This window comes from Natator depressus, chromosome 6 (assembly GCF_965152275.1).
Source record: "Natator depressus isolate rNatDep1 chromosome 6, rNatDep2.hap1, whole genome shotgun sequence".
Taxonomy (NCBI): domain Eukaryota; kingdom Metazoa; phylum Chordata; order Testudines; family Cheloniidae; genus Natator; species Natator depressus.
In genome coordinates, this window is record NC_134239.1 from 46,771,973 (window position 1) to 46,793,163 (window position 21,191).

General features: G+C 41.2%; 1 protein-coding gene across 4 annotated transcripts in view; it reads right to left on the reverse strand.

The window, feature by feature from the left end:
* Positions 1-21,191, reverse strand: part of NELL1 (neural EGFL like 1) — a 418,230-nt gene that overhangs the window by 225,686 nt on the left and 171,353 nt on the right. The window lies entirely within an intron of this gene.

Here is a 21,191-nt window from a genome sequence, read left to right on the forward strand (position 1 = left end):
AGCCCTACGCTGTGGACTACAAGAAGGTAGGTAGAACTGGGCCAGTTACTTCAGCTCTGTGCCACTCAAGAATCCTCCTACACAACTAGGAATCTCAAATGGCCACTTAAGCCAGCTTCTTATCTGCTTTGCATCATCCCAGTGGGACAAAGCAGATTTAGCAGGGCCAAGGATCTGGCCTTGCAACTCTATTTGTTATTAGTAGATCACAGTATCTATTGCAAGGCCTCAACTCAAAACCATGTTTGTTACCAGAGAAGGGGGACAAACCGCCATGAACTATATATTGTAAAGCTCACTTAGAGGCAATCTTTTCCCCAAAATATAAGGTACTTCTACATTCGGACTGAACAGTGACTTTTTTCTGATTAAGACTGATTTTCGTCTCACTAACACCAGTTTTCTATGAAGCAACTCTATTGGCTTTAGAAGATGTACTCTTGATTTATGTATGTCAAGATAAGTGAAAGGAGACTCAGACCCATCTTTTTTTTCTTATTATAAGTTATTTTATTGAATGTCCATGCTCAAGAAACTGAATTGACAGCAGCACTGGAGACTGAAGTCTCTCTTTATCTCCACTGTATAGGTACAGATCAGACAGCAACACTGCATGCTTCCCCAGAGCCCTCCTACCACATGCCACAACTCTGGTCGGAAGGAACCTCTAAGGGTGAGAAAGCAGTTCTGTTTCCATGCTGATACAGTCCCTAGGCTTTGTGCTGAGAGTTGCAACAAATATGCCAATTGTGCTGATGGTTTGTATGCTATTGGACAGCTGTCCATGAGGAACTAGACTGGGACCACGAACTAAATCATTTCATACTGGCCACCAACCTGGGCTGAATTTGAAATGATGGCCTGGAAGCAAAGGACTCCACATCCCATTACAAACACCTTGAGCTATCCCACTATCCTCATTCTTGTTGTTTCTGATGCTGAGCCTCTTGTTAAAATGTATTAATTTCCAAATAAATAAATAAGGGTGCTTCCAAGTTATCAGTGATTAAAAGGAAATTTACAACCCTGAGCAAAATATCTATGTCGCACTTTGATCCTATTAAAACTCATAAAGGAGACTAAGAACTTCAAAAGTTGATTAAATTATTAGTTTGCAGCAGCAGCAGTCCTTATGTTCAGGTAGTACAAAGACTATGTCTGAGTCTGGGCCTGGCAAAAGAGGTGTAAGGAGTGAGATGAAGCCCTCTCCCCTCTTTTGCCACCCACATAGGCCCATCCTCAATCTCATCTTGTGCCTTTTCCTCTTATATTCCATATTGTCCCTTGTAGCCCATAAAGCTAGCTTTAGGATTTTATTTTAGTCAATAGTAACACAAAAGAACCAACAGGCCTGTATCTCATAAGACACTAAATAAGCAGTTAGCATAAAATTTTGAGGCTTTTGAACTTCTGCACAGGTAAATGGTCCAACAGTTACCCTGAGTCTTGGGGAACAGGGAATAGCTTAAGTGAGGAGTTTGTGCATAATGATACCAAGTAATCACAAGAACACTGAACTGATGCTAACCTTGGATATTTTAGGATAAAATGTTGACAAATGTTTAACCGTGAACTTGCCTTGGCAACAAACTGATGTATACGATAATTAGTTAACATTACTAATATACTAATCTATAGGATAGAGAAACTCCAACGTTATTAGGGTGAGGAAGTTAGATATGGGCAAGGGAGCATAGACATGTTGAATTAATATTCATGATAGGCTCTAGGCCCTATAATAGGCCAGACCACCATCTAAGATGGAGGAGTGGGGCATGGGATGGTTGTCTTCAATTGATCTGGACCTGGACCATCATTTGGCATCCCAAGGACAGAGCAGTTTCTTTGTTTCTTGGCACCAGATCCCCAAAGAAGGGTGAGAGTATGTAAGTATATGAGTACATACATGAGGAATGGTACAAGACATCACCTTAATGCTGCATTTTTGCTATCTTTTTATGAGGTTTGGAGCCTTTGTGTCTTTACTAATTGTGTTAATAAAAGTTGTTAAAACTTTGCTTTGCCCTCAGTAAGAGTGTCTTCATTGTGCACACCAGGGTTCCCAGCCAGATACTGAACTTAATAACCTTGGTTCTGTTGTGCCTGATTCAGAGACTAGAACTCCACAATCCCCCAGATCTTTAAATGACAATTAATTGGAAATCAAAAATTATTAATAACCTTTAAAAAAACTGAGCTACAACTTTCAGTTCTTTACATTCTCCACTGTCCTGGTAGTACTTTTAAGCCTAATTAATGTGTTGCTTTTTCAGGGGGTAGTGATCAGAAGTCACAAGTTGGCAACGGTATTTTACTGGGACAAAGTCTACGGAGTAGTGCTTGGGCCATTTACTTAGCCCACAATTTTGGCAAAGTCTTGTGTAGGACTAAATATCCATGACAAAAAGCTTTGGTTTTTTACATAACACTGTCAGAGTAGCATCCATAAACCACACAGTGGCATGCATCAGCATGAGTGTCATAGGACTCAAATTGCGGTTCATGCGTATAGATTGCTTGTCATATTCGAAATATCAGAGCTCATCTTCGGGTGGTCTTTTGAGGTGATAAAAAAATACATGATTTATGTTTCTCTCTAGGCTGGTGAAGTAGTTTGTTTTTCTTTTAAAAAAGGTCTACATATGGTCTTTAAAATGAAACTTGACACAGCCTAATGATCCTTCACATATCACCAACTTCCATCTGCATAAACTAGTTCGCTACGATAACAAAGACCCATTTGAGCTAGATCTTTTCAGTGAGGATCACTGAATTATGGGGTGTAGTCTGGTTTTGGAGTTAGGGTATTCTTTTACTAGGTTCAAAGTATTTTCTTAATAGGTACTTAAGTAGGTTTTATTGCCTGTACCGAATGCTCCTTAATAAAATGCTCATGACAATATAGCAGCCCACATAGGGTTTATAGTTCCTCTGTTCCTAAAATAGGATTCATGTACTCAAAGGTGATGTTAATAATAAAAATGGAAACAGAAATACTACTCTGGGGCAGATCCCTGGCTGGTGCAAATCAGCATAGATCCATTGACCTGTATGGAGCTGCCTTAATTTACACCAGCAGAGGATCTGGCCCTCTATTTTCCAGGTGGTCAGCATAGGACAGTCCCCATCAGCCTCAATGTTGAAGAGTTGCTGTCTAATCATTCCTAATTTTTTTTAAACGCCAGAAAATATCACTATGAATGACCTTATCCTTGTGCAGCTCTCCTTGACATCAACATCAATTGTGGTGGGAGGGGAGGTCAGGAAAAAATTAGAGGGTCAAGGCCAAAGAAATTTTATTACTACTATAAAATAATTAATTAAATGTATATAACTTTTAATACTATTGAGTTATTAAATGTACATCAGGTAAACAAATTCAGTTAAAAGTTGGGGGAAAGCCATTTTAGGTAAGTATGCCATATAATAGGAAAGGCAAATGAATTCGGAAGTAAGCCCCGAAAAACCAAGCCTGCTCCAAGACTAAAGCAAGCAAGATGAATGAACATATTGAGTATGTACTGCTGGTACATTTCTGGCTCTAAAACAATATTCGCTGTATGCTGAAAAAAGCAACTATACTTACTCTAAAAGGGTTTTTCCTCACCTGCAAATGTGCTGAAACCCATAGTGGGACTCCAGGAACGAATCCTCTGGGAATGAATCCTCAGCCCCAACACGTTGTGGAGCTAAGGAACCCATATAGACATGGTATTGCCTCATGCTGGGTTTGGGAGCAAATTAGCACATGTAGCCAGCGGCTCCTCTCCTACATGTGGTTTGGCTATGTGGATCTTTACAGTGAATGGACCCACTTCCGCTCTCAGAGTTCCACTGTGGAGACATATTGCCACAAATATATTTTATACACAGCTTACAGTGATGTTCTCTGTTCAGTTTCTCTGCTGTTTTGAGTCATATCAAGCCAATTTCATCTTTAACGTAAAGTGGGTACAACTCCTATTACTGCAAAGGGAGTTGTGTCTGTTTTCCCTAGGGATGAATTTGACTAATTATTTTCACTGTTTTAACCCCATAAGCACCTAAATAAGCAGACACAGAATATGACCCTCTGTATATATTGATATGCAGACCAACTCCCTTCAACAGTCTAATCACTGAGGTTAGTCTTCCACCTGATTGCTCAGACTGCCCCATCATATTGTAAAAACATTAGCAATTTCCAAAAAAACCTCTCCAGACCTTCCTTTTTCGATGCCTAGTTCCCTAATGAAATGATGTGAGTTTTTTACCCCTATCTTTGAGGCTGCTAGGTGTAATACAAATATGCAGCCTGTCAGAATAACCTTGCAGGCAAAACAATTCAAATGACCCACTGGTAATTTCATGCATTTTAAAATAACCTTCTTAGACAGGGTTAATGTCATCACTAGTTGTTTGAGATTCCAGTGCTTATCTAAATAAATAAAAAGTGTTCCAGCAAAACAATAGGCAATATCTTTGGAAATCCATGCAGGATCTTTCTACCTGCTGGACTTAATTTCAGAATTAAATGCTGCCATTAAAAAAAATCCTCTCAAAACCTATTTGCTTTCTTATTTGGGATCATATTGTGCCAAATTTCATCTTAAACTGTGAACACTTTGAAGGGGAGGACATCCCACAACTCCTCTTCCCCTTCCCAACTCCAAAATTTCTCTTCTCTGACCCTGCCACCAGAAATTGATGCTGCCGGTTATGTGGAACATGAAAAAGTGGTATGGGTTGTTTTTAAAACATATGTTGTGCCTTGCCCTTGTCCACAGTCATGTTAGCCTCTGGTCTAAACGACCTGAAACCTTTTTCTGCCAGCACCCTAACAGCCTCACTGGTAAGCTCCTGAAAGGCCCACAGCAGATCTTAATGTGTGTTGAAAACTTGGTGATACCACAAAAGTAAAATATTCTAAATAATGGAACATAAAAGGTATCCTGGAGTTTCAAACAACTTAATCCTTCCCCCCACCCCCACCCCCGGATATCAGAGTACTCTTGCTCCACTGGCTTCCTATCATATTCACTCCTCATCTTCAATGTTCTCGATCACTCTGCCCTTCCTAGATCTTGCCCCTCATTTCTAACTGTTCTTTGTCACTCCATCCTCTGCCAGTTTCACTTGATTTCAGCTCCGTTAGTCTCCTTCTCCCACTCACAACTGTGCGTTCTTTTCACACAGATCTACTGCACCCCATGCCTGAGAGAGACTCATTTCTCCACAGCCTTTCATCTTCAAATTCTGCCTGAAAACCTACTTATTTCGACTAGCATTTTGTCAGTCTCTATTTGGATGCTCCAGATGGCTACTCGCCACTGACTATGACAAAAATAAAACATAATAAATAAATGAATGATAAAAAAGCTTGTTATGTTAAAACTGATGTAGTTACACCAGTGCAAGTTTTCTTATAGGAGACAAGCCTTAAACGAATCTAACAGAAGTCTAGATCCTTGCCTATACTAGAAAGTTGTACTGCTTTAACAATACCAGCATAATCAAAGCAGCACAATCCCTTCAGATGGATGCAGCTATAGCTATACAAAAGTATTTTAATACCTATTTAGCTATTTCTGTACAGGCAGAGGAATAAGTCACCTTTACAGCAGTATAACTACAGCCATTTATCCATATAGCAGTATAACTGCATCCATACATCCATAAATCCACTAGGATTTTTTCCAGGACTAAAGTGAGGCTGGAAAGCCGTGTGGCATGAGCTGTGCAGAAGCATTCCATAGACATGGGAGCTTCTAGAGGCCATGGTGCCTCAGGCAGGCTCAATATTCTCTATAGTACAGGCCAGATCGTCCCCTTTTACACCCATTGAGAAAGCAAAATCAAAAATAGCTTAGGCTGAAGAACTGATATTAATTAGAGGTTTGATTCACCAGACCTGCATGTTCCTTTTTTTTTTTTTTTTTTTAAACTGATCTCTCCCCTTTCCAGGGATGTAAATATAAACAGCTGATCTCTATTGGAGAAAAGGGTGTTTTGTTACAGAAACTGTTCCAAAACAGTTACAGCTGTTTTGAAAGTGTAAATGATCATTTTAATGCTGTTGGGGTTGAATTTTTTTTTACCCATTGGCTACATTAAGCCCAGGTACTCACTGGCGTGCTTTTGCAGATGATCAGCTGTCTTCAGTCAGAGCTTAGACTTCTGATATTTCTAAAGTGCTTATTTTCTCTATTACATTTGGGAACAGTCCAGCAAGCAGCCACTCTTACAGGGCATCTGCTTGCTAAGATGTGCTCTGACATGGTGAATTTGGCCTTCTATCACCTTCGGAATATTGCCAGGGTACAGCACATGCTCACTTCTTCCCATTCCCTCTCTCTTGTTAATGTTCTCACAACTTCAGTTCAAGCTCAGATGCACCAATCATCAATCTAGTTATGCTACACTGTGATTTTTTTTTAAAACCTGTAAAGCTCTTCACAACCTGAGCCTCAATTAATCTGGTCACCCCCTTGCACCCAGCATGTGTCAGCTGAGGTCACTTGTCTCACCATTCCCCCAAAATCCCATCACCCTGCTACCTAAATTTAGCATAATCCTTTTTAGAATTCCCTGCCCGAGGATATCAGGAACAGTGCCACTTTTTAAATGATGCTTGAAGACTCCCTCATTTTTCCCTTCACTTCTCATCACTAGCTTGGTACAGTTGGGTATATAATGAAGGGTCTGTATTTTTAAGTGCCTTTCTTAGCAGAAGGGGTTATATAAGTTGAACTTGCTGTCATAAAAGATAATTAAAATTAGTTGGAATGCTGCTGTATTAGTATTTAAAAAAATCAAGTAATGTTGGGTTATTGCAGGGGAGGAGGCATTAATAGAAAGGAGACCCTTTCTTAAACCAAGTGAATGGCTGCAACTGTTTGATAAATGCATTAATGGAAAATATTCATAGTCTTATAAATATTATTTTAAAAAAAATATTTGCCAGTATAGCTCTCAGGGTTGGTTGATAACTTATTCATAAGGTAGCTATGACAGTTATACATAAATTATTTTTAAAAATATGCAGCTGGAATTCACATATGATAACGCAGCTTAGAGAAAGCAGATTAAAAATAATAAAAAACGGAATGGAAACATTGGGTGAACGGGTTTTGGTTAACAGGACACACTCAGTCATTTGTTTAAATATATCATAGCAATAACTAAAAGAAATTAAGACTACCCTTTTTTAAATTGAAAATAATAGCAAAGTCACCAGTATTTAGAGCCAAACTGAAATCCCAGTTGCTTTTACCCAGTATTATTCAGCCTTTTACCCTTTTAAAGTGTGCCATGAGTATGTGTTTAGAAGATAGAGCAACACAAAAGGTTGTGAAGTGGTGGATCAGAGTGGGTGTAAAGACTTCTCTTCAAAGCCTCTGTTTAACTGCCTCCTCTGCAAGTTGTACTGCAAAAGGCCATGGTAATGAGAGAAGTATTTTCTCAAAGGATGGAGTATGAGCTTGTATGGTAGTGAGTAACCTAAACTCCTGCTCCATAAATTGTTCCCCATCCTGAGCCAGCTTTGGCTGCTATGCACTGCTCTACCAGAGCAACTTGGCCTTAAACCCAGAGAATCATCCTTGCAGTGGGGAATTATCGGATGCGTAAGATTGCTATAGTGCTTTCTTGTACCATCATCATTCAAGGCTACTATTATAGAGGACATGACCGGGGATTGGGGAAGTAGCTAAGGCTCCTTTCTGATAATCAGCTGCTATAACAAACCCTTAACAGACTGTTGGCAGCTGCCACAGGTTAGAGCTCTCATTTACGCCAAGGGATTGGCCCAGCACACATTAGCCCCAATATCGGAGGAGTGCAAAGGGCACTTGGTGTGTCATCTTCAGCTGTGTCAAGCATCCCTGAGGCACAGCTGAACTACTGGAATCTGCATCAGACCCACTTTCACCAGTGTAATTCCATTAACTAAAAAAAATGAGTTATTCTCAAATCAGGCTCAGTAATTGTTGTGGGCTCTCGGCACCTTGCAGACCAAGCCCATTTTTGGCAAAGGAGCTGTCTCTTTGGATAAAACTTTACAGACGAAGCTTGGTGGGATGCAAAGCTGTCACTGTTTCACCCAGGCACTTAATAGCAAGGCTCTTTAATGCATAGATTCCAAGGCCAGAAGGGAGCATTGTAATGAAGCAGTGGGAAGCCATCTATCTGCACCTGCCTCCATCTGTAAGCAAAGTAACACACTTGACATCATTGCCAAGGACAGGGTAATGGAAAAAGGGCTGGATTCAAAGGAAGAGTAAAGATTAACAGCACGAAGTATAGGATGCATTTTTTAAAAAATCATTTAAAATAAAAATATAATTAGAAATATGCCAGTGAGACAGCTGGTCCCAAATGCTATTAGCCTCCCTATTACACAATCCATTCAGAGTTTGTCTGTCTTAGCAGATGTCCCAAAATATTCGCGTTCCATAGGTGGACAAATGCTTCTATAGTGCATGTTACATTCCCTGTCATTCCACTTATATATTTGTTCTAAGATTAGGCTACACACATTTGTACATGTCAGTTCCTTTTAAACAGATCAGGGTTATTTAAATTTTTGCCATCTGAATGCTAATTCTTAAATAAATAAAAATCCCAGTGGATCCGTTGGTTTGGGGTAAAGGCCATGAGACAAAAGCCTATGACATATTTCCTGGTGGAGAGGAGAAAAGAAAAGTTGCTGAAGTTCAACAGCAGAGAACTCTTGACAGTTCATAAGATGTGGAATGATACCCCATAATAGGACAGCTGCTGGATCTTTCCATCCTGCAGAAGAGGGCTACAGAAGTAGGACATCTCGGTGAGGCTCCTCTCACAGAGTTTCCTTCATATCCTCCCCTCAGGTGAAAGAGGTTTGGGAATCTCCAGACTGTGGAGGGAGTGAGGTCTAACCAGCTCACAGTCCTGGTCATCCACCCATCATGATCCCTAAACATGACAAGACATGGGCTCATTTTGATCATTATTTGATAAATTTAATCCTGTAGGCTGTGTTGTTCATAGCTGCTGCAGTGGGATTTGTAGGGAGATGAGCTCTGTGAGAAAGCATGAATCTGGCTAACTGGGAGCTCTAAAGATTGAGATCAATACTTTGAAACTATTCACCACTATTTCTTGGCTGAAGTCTTGAATTTGATGAAGTGTGTCTGATCTACCCCATGATCCTACAATGAATTAATATATTAAAATCAACAAACAGGTGAATAGTCTATAAAGACTTTTTCAATTATCTAAATGGTGCTCATCAGGACAACATAATTTGCCTGTCCGGAACACAGACGGAGTTAACTGCCTTTCCCTGCTAACACCCATGACAACAAATTACCACAGGAATAGAAGGAGGCAGAGTTATATCTAATAAATCTAACTAGACTATTCCCCCTTAGCATTTTAATACCATTTCTTTTGCCATCTCTCTTCTTCAGGGGCTCTTTATGTTTCAGATATCATTCTAAAACTAGCTACTTCACGCTTAGCTATAGAGATAAAAGTACAGTACTACTGCTCCCAAATATATTGTAACCCATTAGAAAACAAACCTGTATAATCACCTCACTCTTACAAACCAAATCATGTTCTCTAGAAAGATTGTCTCTGGTTTAATGATTATATACGTGAGTTCCACCACGTTGTTTGCTTCATTTTTTTTATGTTGCTTTTGAAACTCTCTTTTTGGGTCTCAAGAAGCAGTGATGAAATAAGGATTCCTGTTTCACAAGGGCTGTGAAGGACTTCTCTAATAGTTTTACAGCCTAATTTGTCATTTTCTGTTAATCCTCTCAAAGATTTCTTATAGATTTTAGGGGATTCCTATTCAGATTTTTTTAAGCTCTTTCATTCACCTACATTAGTTAAGCAAGTAAGATATACAGTATTAAAATAATTATACCCATTTTCATTTAGCTAATACATACTTTACCTTTTCCAGTCTTTCTATCTGATTTTACTAATGGCTCCAGATGAACAATGGATTATTGTATTCCAAATGAATAATTCTTTCCTAACACTGCTATACCCAAAGCAATTACATTAAAATACCTGGCTCCATCAGCATTTCTCTTATACCATACCCCACAATTTTTGCTTTGCTGCTCTATTTTTATCTCTAATACTCTTACCCTGTGTCCTTCTATCTATGTCCTGTGATATTGACTAGCTTACTCTTTCAAATCCACATAGATGCTATCTTCAAATGATAAATTGTTGCAGGCTACCCATATAATTGATCTAGAATCCCTGTGCCCCGGCAACCTTTTACTGTGGCATTTTGAAGGACTCTGTATCTCTCTGAAAAATTAAATAGTGATGAAAACTATGATATTTTTTGTCTTTGCCCTACCTAGGAATATCCGCAGTCCCTGAAGAATCATTGGTATTACATCTCTTAGCCATTTCTAATGTATACCTTTATAACAAATGAGAAATGTGATCATTAATAGCAACCCATCATACAAAATTAATACTTCACCACTTTGCTGCTGAAATAATTCATTCACCTGATCACCAATCCATACAGTGTAAAACAGCATGCAGTTTATGGAAAAATATTGTCTCATGTTGCTATACATTTGTTGTGTCCTATCTTTCCTATCTTTGGCTTCCACCAGACTATTTACATTTCCTAAAAACTGTCTTTCTGTGTCTTTTCAAGCGCTCATCAAGAACCATCATCACTCACATCCATCCGTTAGGTCATCTATCAACAGTAGAGCTCTGCAGCAAAACCCAAAATGAAACCGCAAAGTTTATTAATTAATTGACAGAAACATAACTGCTAACATAGCTAAAGGCAACACCACCTTCCTAAAGTAAGTTGCAAGAATATCAGCTTACTTAAGATGCCAGTTGACTCCCTGATTTTACTGTCATGTGCTCACCCCATACCTTGTGGCTCCAAATTCATCAGATTCCCAAGCAGCTAGGGGGCAGAGCACTTGTTCTGGCACCATTTCCCGATAACCCAGCAGATAGTCACATGAGCGTCAATCCTGACTGAAGCAGTATTCATTCCTTCTTAGTCCCCCTCTGTAGCTGGTACTGAGATTCTCACCTTGTTTCACACAGGCCATTTTACTGCCTGAAGAAAGCAACCAAGTTGAGCTACTACTGACCTGAACCAGATTTGAATAAAAAGTACATTATAAGCCTTCAGGTAGTTAAGGTTTGGAGATCTAGTCTCTTTCCATCATGCAAAGGGAACTACCATTAGCTCCAGGGGGCAAGAACTATCCCTCAACATGCATGTCTGCCCCAGGAATAAGAGTCTGGAGCAGGCGGACGGAGATTGAGCGCGGAGGAAGTGGGAAATGGATGGAACTTTTGCCTCTCTCCACCAACATGCTGGCCAACAGCAAAAGGTTACCCCCCCAGAGCAAGGGATGGAGGGAACACAGAAAGAATTTTAGGTGCTAAAGCCACAATTCCTTCTTTGGAACATTTGTGGAATGGCACATGGCAACATGCTGTACCCTTTTTTCTATACTGTGTTCCTGTGACACAGTCTAGTCCTTATTGTTTATAACTTTTTAAATCCAGGTATACAGCTTATTTAGTCTCTCATGAACAAAAATAATATTAGTATAAGCAAAAAAGTCCTCACATTTTAAAAATCATTTTTCTCTTATAACTATAACCTTAATCAGCATAACTGAAAAATGGAAGATAGATTTCTCAGCCTAGTAAACTTGGTAATTGAGTATGATTTATAACACCAGTTACTAGAACAGGCATTTTAGTTTTGCAGATCTCATCAGCACTAACCTTAGGCATAACCTCAGGTGAGTTGAACTAGAAGAGCGTAAAACACAAAGAAAAAAATTCCTATCGAACAGATGATCATATAAAACTTTTTCCCCCACCTTCATTCTTGCCTCAATGCTTAGTAAGAAATTTTATTTTAATTGCTTTGCTTTTGGCTATGAAACTGAACTAGCAATTTAATTCTTCTCTCTTTGATAACACAAAGTTTTGCTGTAGTTAAAAAGCATTCAATTGGGATACTCTCAACTCCTTGCTGCTACTTTTTCTAATAGCACTAAGAGTTTGAATTGATTGCATCACCAGTCAATGACACATGCCTTCCCTCGTACATGCTACACCAGGGCCAGGGTTCCAACATTCCTGCTCATGTTGGATAGTCCCTTACTCCTGAAATAGGCCCACTGAAATCAGTGGGACCACTCATGGAGCAAGGTGCTTATGACAGACAGTACCAACCCTTTGGGATTCAAAAGGGCACCTTCAGAGGCATGGCTCCCCCACGTCCCAGTTTTCCTTTTAAAAACATGTGTGCCCAAGCAAAAGAAACCTAGGATTACAAGATTAGCAGCTCTCCCAGGTATTGACAGGGCAGGAAGTTGGAACAGCTGGAGTCAATTACTAGGAGCAGAAATAAAGAGGCAAACTTGGTAGAAGGTGGCTAGAAAGAAACAACCCGTTATTCCCTGATAACCCAAACGCTTTGTTAGAAAGCTTTCCTGTGATATGCTGGGAGCCTGCCATTTACAGTAAGTCATTCAAAGTACTCTTCTGAAGAGGCTTCTACTGGATGTTGGCTCCCTGAGACTCATGCAAAAGAGGTTTTTTTGTTTCCCAAATCAACTGTGTCCTGATATTTGTGAGTATGGTTCTGTAACAGAGCCCATCACAGTGCTATTCATTATGAGTAAGGGTACCACTCTGGCCCTCAATTACTATTGTATTAGCAATATTAAGTAGCAGTTACATAGGGCGCAATGCTACCAGCCACATTAATATTCTGCAGTATCTGACTCTGGCTATATTCTACCACCTTCTCACACGTCCATTTCAACTAAACTACTAGAAAAGCTTGGTACTATTCAATGTGAGTAAGGATAGCAGACCTTCACTCTCTCTGAGCAGTTCCATTGAAATCAGTGGGACTCTTAAGGCTGGTACTACCCAATACGTGTTAGGGTAGCAGATTAGTCCAAGACAGCCTGAGCCAGTGTCCTTTGAAGTTAGCAGAAAGATTCCCATTGACTACAATGGGATTTGGATCAAGCTGGACAAAGTGCTGCTTAATTAATCTGGCCAACTGATAAATGTTTTACAGGTGGAAAAATTAAGCCACAAAGAGGGTAAGTAATTTACTCAAGACCACACAGTGAGTGAGCAGAAAAGACAGGACTAGAACTCAGCAATTCCTGGCTCTGAGAACCATATTCAATTCACTAGGCCAATTCTGCCTCTCAAATTCTAAAAGTTACAGTAAGTTTTGTTTAAAACATTCAGATTCTGAGATGAATGTTGATGGAAGATTTGTGTTTTCTGTCCCTAGAGAAAACGGTTATGAAATCAGTGTAAAGTTTCTGTTGTGCACCAGGGGATAGGAGATTTCCATATATACCCACAATGCATTTACTTGACCTCTATTAAAAAGTATTAAAATTATAACCTGATTTCACTGGCAATTCTAGAGTAGCTGTAAATAACCTATAAAAATGCAAGCTGCATACACTGTGCACAACTAAATGAGATGTGAGTAGCAAAACCAATATCAAAAAGAAGAATTTTTAAATAGTTTTATCATTTCACACAGCTTACCTCCCTCAGCACAGATACAATTCAAGATACTGTGTTGGTGGGGGGTAGGAGAGAGCATGCTTATATTACTCTAGCCTAGTTGTGGTGTTCTGAGTAGTATAAAGTAACCCACACAATATGACCAGGGAGGATGCTTCTCTTTAATAGAAATGTGCTACCATATAATGGCTACAGAGCCATGTAGAAATCACAGGAACAAGCTTCCTGAATAAAGGCTCCAACACCTCCAGTCCTTATAACTAGTGAGACCCTTCATTTTAGGTACCCCTCATTCTCTCTTTTTTTAAAAAAAACTAAAATTTCTGACTCTTGTTATAGAATAAATAACCTTGAAAATATAAAACCAATCCCTAGGACTCAAAATTTGTCATCCCCAGCATGCCCATGCCAGCACATAATTGGCTGTAAGAATCTGGAGCAGACGGGTGGATGCTGAGTGGGGAGGAAATGAGTGAGCTTTGTCTACCTTTCCCAACACGCTGGCCAGCAGTACATTACTACCCCTCTGGAACAAGGAGAGGAATAAGGATAGAATTGGTTGTTCTCATCCACAGTTCTTTTGTTAGGATACTTCTGGAATGGCAAAGCAGCATGCTGTATGCCTTACTCTGTGCTGCGGTCATGATGCATAATGGGATACATACATGATCTCTGCCACAGACACCCTTCTTGGCTGTGTGCGTTTTTCTGGGGCTGCTACAGATGACATTAGGGCAGTCATATCATCTCTCTCTTACCCACTAGCCTGCTCCTCCACAGAGCTGCAAATGCAACCTGTTACCTCATGGTGGGGCAGCACACTGGACAAGCTGGCTCATCTGCAAGCAGCCAGCACAATATGGGCTGGGGGGGAAAGGTGGGCAAAGGATGAGGGGACTTATCCCTCTGCTACTTCGAGTGAGGGCAGCTGCCTCTCCTTACAGAGGAGAGAAGCAGTAATATTTGAGGGCAGGGAACCAGCATAAATCTCACTATTAGCAGCAGCAGTAGGAAAAGTCCTCCAGAAGGGTGAGGAGACAAGACAATTTAGGAAGAGAGCGAGGAAAGCCATACTTCCGCCTCCATGCACAACTGTAGTAGCAGCCCCTCCATGGGGGGAAAGCAGGCAGCTGGAGGGGAAGCCAATCTCTCCACTTCCAGCCTCAACACAGGGCCCTCAATGGGAGAGGAAGAGAGGTACCTCAGTGTGCAGGCAGAGGAACCATGATGAGTGACGAAAAGAGGAGTCGCCCGAGTGTTTGATGAGAAGTAGGGAAGGGAGAGAAAGGTGGAGGCAAAGTAGGATGTGCAGAGAAAGGGGAGCAGAGTTTGGGTTGAAGAGAGAGATCCAGTAGTGGGCGGGAGAGACAATGGACTACACATATGCACATATGTGTGAATATAGGGCACAAAGTGGGCAGACTAGGAGGAGTGTCAATATAACATGGTAACAACAAGACCAAAGGGGATGTACAGTAGAGGAGCAGGAATAAACAAGAAAGAAACAGGTTTCAGAGTAGCAGCCGTGTTAGTCTGTATTCGCAAAAAGAAAAGGAGTACTTGTGGCACCGTAGAGACTAACCAATTTATTTGAGCATAAGCTTTCGTGAGCTACAGCATCCGATGAAGTGAGCTGTAGCTCACGAAAGCTTATGCTCAAATAAATTGGTTAGTCTCTAAGGTGCCACAAGTACTCCTTTTCTTTTTAAGAAAGACACAGTGAATGTCTTTCACTTCCCCTGCAGCAGAGAAAGCTGGTGGTGGCCCCAACATTGTCTTTTCTGCAATGACCATTCTTATTTAAAATGGATCTTTCCTTCTGGGTGGAGACAAGGAAGGTGTCTTTCTGGCCCTCACCACAATCCTGGGACTTTTCAGCTTGGAAAAGAGACAATGAAGGGGGGGATATGATAGAGGTCCATAAAATCATGACTGGTATGGAGAAAGTAAATAAGGAAGTGTTATTTACTCCTTATCATAACACAAGAACTAGGGGTCACCAAATGAAATTAATAGCAGGTTGATAACAAACAAAAGGAAGTATTTTTTCCACACAACACAAAGTCAACCCATGGAACTCCTTGCCAGAGGATGTTGTGAAGGCCAAGATTATAACAGGGTTCAAAAAAGAGCTAGATATGTTCCAGGAGGATAGGTTCATCAATGGCTATTAGCCAGGATGGGCAGGGATGACGTCCGAAGACTCTGTTTGCCAGAAGCTGGGAATGGGTGACTGGCGATAGATCACTTGATATTTACCTGTTCTGTTCATTCCCTCTGGGGCAACTGTCATTGGCCACTGTCAGAAGACAGGATACCGGGCTAGATGGACCTTTGGTCTGACACCATTAGGCCATTCCTATCAGGGCCGGCTCCAGGCACCAGCGAAGGAAGCAGGTGCCTGGGGCAGCCAATAGAAAGGGGCGGCACTCCGTGCGTTATCGGGACGGCACGTCCACGTCTTCAGCAGCAATTCGGCGGTGGGTCCTTCATTCCCTCTCTTCCTCTTCGGCGGCAGCTCAATCGGGTTATTCTTTTTTTCTTCGTGGCTTGGGGCGGCAAAAAAACTGGAGCTGGCCCTGATTCCTATGTTCTCTGTCTATCATCTAACTTTAATCTGCTAATTGAGCACTGGCACAGTATCTAGACTGTGGAACAGAGAGGCCATTTAAATATAAGGGAAGGTGAGTTAATGAGTTTTCAAGAAAAGTCACTGTATTGGAAAATCCTTACTACATTTAAATCTTTCAAGGACAAAGCTAATGGGGAGTATTTTAATTAATTAGGCATTGTTTTTCATTAAAATATGATGATCAGCAGCGGCACAGGAGCCAGAAAAGAGAGCTGTAAACAGGGGAGTTTGAGTGGGAGTTTGAAAGGGGAATTTGGGGGGAAGAACAAGAGGTAGGCAAAGGAACAGACAGGCTAGTGAAGGGAGTGTGTCGTGGTCTGGCAGTGTTTTGGTGCTCATTGGGAGGTTTTGTTTTGCTGTGAGTGGTGGTGGTTTGGTTTGGTTTGTGTTTCTCAGACTAACAGGACTTAGGTGAGAAGGCTATGACAGACACAGAGGCAGCAGCGGTAGTGACCCAAGTAGTGGAAGACACAATGAAGATGACTGGATGTAGAAGCTGTGGCATGTACGTGATCCTGGAGGTGGTACCTGAAAAGAGTTTCGTCTGCATGAAGTGCCACCTGATAGAGCTGATGGAAGAGAAGATCAGAGTATTGGAGATGCAGGTGGAGACTCTGGTTGAGTTTAGAAGGGGGTTCGAGCGGACGATGGAGCAAAGACATGAGGAGGCTGAAGGGAAAAGCTCAGACTTTCAGATGGAAGCAGGACTGAAGAATTCTGAGGGGATACTGCTGGGTGAGGAAAGTGGACAGTGGAAGCATGTGACTAAGAGAACCAGGCAGAGGAAAAGATGGGCCAGTGAAGGTGAAATAGAGCTCAGGAACAGGTTTGTGGAGTTAGAAAATGAAGAAGGGGCAAAGCAGATGGTCACTGAAGGTGAGAGGGCAAGGAAGAAGGGAAGAGCAGATAGTCCTACAGAAAGAGGGCAAGAGTCAATGGAGATAACACCAAATATGAGCCCCAGGAGGATAAGGGATGGGTTGCAGAAGATTGCAAGGGACAATAGGAATCGAGAGGTCTTGCAGCCAGATGAAACAGGGGATAGACTGGAGAATCGCACCATTGCCAGGAAAAGACAGGTCTAAGTGATTGGGGACTCATCACTGAGAAGAACAGACAGGCCTGTAACAAGAGCTGATCTAGGGAACAGTAGGGTGTGCTGTCTGCCGGGTGCTAAGATACAGGATGTGGATCTGAGGCTGAAGAGGATCCTAACGGGAGCGGGAAAGAATCCATTGATTATCCTTCTTGTGAGAACAAATGATACAGCTAGATTCTCACTGGAACATATCAAGGGAGACTATGCCAGGCTGGGGAGGACACATAAGGAAATTGAGGCTCAGGTGATCTTCAGTGGGATTCTGCCTGTTCCTAGGGAAGGGCAATAAAGGTGTGACAATATGATGCTCAACAAGATGGCTCAGGCGGCAGTGCTGTAAGGAGGGCTTTGGGATGTATGGCCATTGGGAAGCATTCATGGACAGAGAACTGTTCTCTCAGGATGGACTTCACCTGAGTAAGGAGGAAAATAGACTTCTAGGATGGAGGATGGCACAACTGATCAAGAGAGCTTTAAACTAGGACTTCAGGGGAGATGGTTGGGAGATGTCCAGATAATCTCCACACCAGATTTTCTCTTTGAGAGGGAAGAAAATGAAGAAAGAAAGAATACAACCATGGGTAGGAGAATGGACATAAAGCGGAAGGCCAGTGTACATACCAATCTAATAGGTAATATTGGCGGTAGAATGTCTGTGCCCAATTGGGTAAAGAATGTGAGCAAAGCCAAACAGCAAAAATGAAGATGTTTGTACACTAATGCGAGGAGCCTAGGTAACAAAATGGAGGCACTAGAGCTACTGGTGCAGGAAGTGATATTATAGGGATAACAGAATCATGGTGGGCTAGTAGTCATGACTGGAGTACAGGTATTGAAGGGTATGTGCTGTTTAGGAAAGACAGAAATAAAGGCAAAGGTGGTGGAGTAGCAGTGTATATCAATGATGAGGTAGACTGTAAAGAAATAAGAAGTGATGGAATGGATAAGACAGAGTCTGTCTGGGCAAAAATCACATTGCGGAAGAAAGCTACTAGAGCCTCCCCTGAGATAGCACTTGGGGTGTGCTACAGACCGCCGGGATCCGATTTGGATATGGATAGAGACCTGTTTAATGTTTTTAAAGTAGTAAATACTAATGGGAATGGTGTGATCATGGGAGACTTTAACTTCCCAGATATAGACTGGAGGACAAATGTTAGTGATAAAAATAGGGCTCAGATTTTCCTGGATACAATAGCTGATGGATTCCTTCAGCAAGTAGTTGCTGAACCGACAAGAGGGGATACCATTTTAGATTTGGTTTTGGTGAGCAGTGAGGACCTCATAGAAGAAATGGTTGTAGGGGACAACCTTGGTTCGAGCGATCATAAGCTAATTCAGTTCACACTAAATGGAAGGATAAACAAAAATAGATCTGTGACTAAGATTTTTGATTTCAAAAAGGCTAACTTAAAAAAATTAAGGAAATTAGTTAGGGAAGTGTATTGGACTGAAAAACTTGTGGATCTAAAGGCGGAGGAGGCCTGGAATTACTTCAAGTCAAAATTGCAGAAACTATCAGAAGCCTGCATCCCAAGAAAGGGGAAAAAATTCATAGGCAGGAGTTGTAGAGCAAGCTGGATGAGCAAGCATCTCAGAGAGGTGATTAAGAAAAAGCAGAAACCCTACAAGGAGTGGATAATGGTAGGGGTTAGCGAGGAAAGCTACCTTACTGAGGTCAGAACATGTAGGGATAGAGTGAGAAAGGCCAAAAGCCATGTAGAATTGGACCTTGCAAATGGAATTAAAAGTAATAGTAAAAGATTCTATATCCATATAAAGAAGAAGACAACAAAGAAAGAAGAAGTGGGACCGCTTAACACTGAGGATGGAGTGGAGGTTAAGGAAAATCTAGGCATGGCCCAATATCTAAACAAATACTTTGCCTCAGTCTTTAATGAGGAGCTTAGGGATAATGGTAGGACGACAAATGGGAATGAGGATACGGAGGTAGATATTACCACATCTGAGGTAGAAGCCAAACTCGAACAGTTTAATGGGACTAAATCAGGGGCCCTGGATAATCTTCGTCCAAGAATATTAAAGGAACTGGCACATGAAATTGCAAGCCCATTAGCAAGAATTTTTAATGAAACTGTAAACTCAGGGGTTCTACCGTATGACTGGAGAATTTCTAACATAGTTCCTATTGTTAAGAAAGGGAAAAAAAGTGATCCAGGTAACTACAGGCCTGTTAGTTTGACATCTGCAGTATGCAAGTTCTTGGAAAAAAATTTGAAGTAGAATGTAGTTAAGGACATTGAGGTCAATGGTAAATGGAACAAAATACAACATGGTTTTACAAAAGGTAGATTGTGTCAAAGCAACCTGATCTCCTTCTTTTAGAAGGTAACAGATTTTTTAGACAAAGGGAATGCAGTGGATCTAATTTATCTTGATTTCAGTAAGGCATTTGATACGGTTCCACATGGGGAATTATTAGCTAAATTGGAAAAGATGGGAATCAATATGAAAATTGAAAGGTGGATAAGGAACCGGTTAAAGGGGAGACTACAGTGGGTCACACTGAAAGGTGAACGGTCAGGCTGGAAGGAGGTTAGTAGTGGAGTTCCTCAAGGACCAGTTTTGGGACCAATCTTATTTAATCTTTTTATTACTGTCCTTGGCACAAAAAGCGAGAATGTGCTAATAAAGTTTGCGGATGACACAAAGCTGGGAGGTATTGCCAATACAGAGAAGGACCGGGATATCATACAGGAGGATCTGGATGACCTTGTAAACTGAAGTAATAGTAATAGGATGAAATTTAATAGTGAAAAGTGCAAGGTCATGCATTTAGGGATTAACAACAAGAATTTCTGTTATAAACGGGGAACGCATCACTTGGAAGTAACAGAGGAGGAGAAGGACCTCGGACTATTGGTTGATCATAGGATGACTATGAGCTGCCAATGTGATATGGCCGTAAAAAAAGCTAATGCGGTCTTGGGATGCATCAGGCGGGGGTATTTCCAGTAGAGATAAGGAGGTATTAGTACCATTATACAAGGCACTGGTGAGACCTCATCTGGAATTTTGTGTGCAGTTCTGGTCTCCCATGTTTAAGAAGGATGAATTCAAACTGGAACAGGTACAGAGAAGGGCTACTAGGATGATCCGAGGAACGGAAAACTTGTCTTATGAAAGGAGACTCAAGGAGCTTGGCTTGTTTAGCCTAACCAAATGAAGGCTGAAGGGAGATATGATTGCTCTCTATAAATATATTAGAGGGATAAATACCAGGGAGGGAGAATAATTATTTAAGCTCAGTACCAATGTGGACACAAGAACAAACGGATATAAACTGGCCATCAGGAAGTTTAGACTTGAAATTAGAAGAAGGTTTCTAACCATCAGAGAAGTGAAGTTCTGGAACAGCCTTCCAAGGGAAGCAGTGGGTACAAAAGACCTATCTGGATTCAAGACTAAGCTTGATAAGTTTATGGAGGAGATGATATGACGGGATAGCCTAATTTTGTCAATTAATTGATCTTCGACTATTAGCAGTAGATATGCCCAATGGCCTATGATGGGATGTTAGATGGGGTGGGATCAGAGTTACTACAGAGAATTCTTTCCTGGGTGGCTGGCTGGTGAGTCTTGCCCACATGCTCAGGGTTTAGCTGATCACCATATCTGGGGTCAGGAAGGAATTTTCCTCCAGGGCAGATCGGCAGAGGCCATGGGGGTTTTTCGCCTTTCTCTGCAGCGTGGGGCATGGGTCACTTGCTGGAGGATTCTCTGCACCTTGAAGTCTTTAAACCACGAGTTGAGGACTTCAATAGCTCAGACATAAGTTAGGGGTTTGTTACAGGAGTTGGTGGGTGAGATTCTGTGGCCTGCGTTGTACAGGAGGTCAGACTAGATTATCATAATGGTCCCTTCTGACCTTAAAATCTATAATTCTAT